This window comes from Ruditapes philippinarum, unplaced genomic scaffold (assembly GCF_026571515.1).
Source record: "Ruditapes philippinarum isolate M1 unplaced genomic scaffold, ASM2657151v2 ctg2839_1_1_1_1, whole genome shotgun sequence".
Taxonomy (NCBI): domain Eukaryota; kingdom Metazoa; phylum Mollusca; class Bivalvia; order Venerida; family Veneridae; genus Ruditapes; species Ruditapes philippinarum.
Window position 1 is genome coordinate 135,250 of NW_026861016.1, and position 1,840 is coordinate 137,089.

The window sequence follows — 1,840 nt, forward strand, 5'->3', positions numbered from 1 at the left end:
TCGCAACTTTTCGGCCTTTACCGTCACACTTCGGATTAATGATAATAGCAGATGTAGTTCCGATTGCAATCGTGACAATTCGGGCGATTCCGTCATACTGCGGAATCAGACGAAGTAATATTACGGAAATCTAAGCTATTTTAGTTACTTCGGTAATCCCAGTTTGTTTATATAAATAGGATTTCTATTTTACTTGATTTATCGGTTTAAACCGTAATAAATTATAAACGAAATTGTTCCGTTTCAATTGTTTTTCAAGACGCAAAAGTTAGTTTCTTTTATAATTGTTTTTTGTCTGTATTAGTTTTATAAAAATAGATGATGGTGACTGTAGTATTATTCCGTCTTCAAAGGGTGGTCTTGCTTACCAAATCACGCATGATCGAGTTATATTTAGATCTACTGAACGCAATTCAACTTCTTGGTGAGGTAATCTAAAAATAGCCCATGCATATCATTAACCTTGCCACGTGCTGATCTGATACATGCTTATTAATTGATACCACGTAACGAAGTATTTGAGTGCATTTACTTGTCTATAAAGCAAAGGAATGATTTCGCTGCGAAAAAGGGGAAATGAAATGTGCACACTTGTTTTCCTTCAGTATCACGTTAGTATTTTTACGATTGATCATTTTCTTTATTAGTTGTATACAATAGAGAATAGATTTCAAATCGTTTTGACAAAAAATATTCGGTTTTCCAAAAAAAAAAAAAAAAAAACTAAATAAACCCTTTATGATATACAAATACCTTAATTCAAAAAAAATAATGTGATAATACATTGAAACCAAAAAAAAAAAAAAAAAAAAAAAAAAAAAAAAAAATTTAAAGGCTTGGGATGAAGGCACAACTGTGCAAGCCTTTCCTTTTAAAAGGAAACTTTATTCTGTGTATAACTACTACACTGAAAAGGTACTGTTCCCAATAGAAAATAGACATTAAAATTCCCAATTTCTTATGTTTTAATTCCCAAAATGGCTGTTCAAAATTTCCACTACGCAAAGTGATTTCTATGAAATCATTTTAATTTAACATATTCATATAAATCACCACTCAATAGTTCTACCTTGACAATGGAAGCTGTTAGCTATCTTTATTCATGATAACTAATTATAGCTGAAAAATGCATAATTTCTTTTTCCCTATTTAAGTCAAAATAACGCATTTTTTCCCAATCAGTCTGGTACGGGCACCATTCCCTAAGTAAAGAAGAAAACGCTGATATAGCAGGTATAACTTCAAAGCTCCAAGATTAGATGTTGACAATCTGACTTCCACCAACACAACTAAACTCACTTCAACTGTGTGTATTTGCGTTTATTTATACTAGCCACCGGTTGCCCATATGGGCGAGTCCTCCAGAAGAGTATTAGTAATTTTATTTTTTGGAGGATAGTGCAATTACAGATACAGAAAAATGCCCCAATTCCAGAAACTTCTCCAGGTTCTTTAGCGTGCTAAGTGTTTAAGCACCCATACACGGGACCTTGATTTAAAGTCTCATCCGAAAGATTGATTAGTAATGTTAGTTGGCCAGCCCAGGAATCGAACCCACAATGTCGAGATTAAAAGTCTCGCAATCTAACCGATTGAGCTATGCGGGCTGGTTAAATTAAACTCACTTTTATTACCTCTGCATAAATATGTTTTGCACAACAACGCCCTCTTACGGCTATTTATGATTGGCTAATTAACATACACTACAATTAAATAAAGAAACGAGCACGAGCTAATAATGTTATAAAGATCATATAGCATTACAAATAATGTCTATTAAAACATTGTAGTAGAAACTATTTATACATTTCATTAAAATTACATCAAAGGAATACTCGCA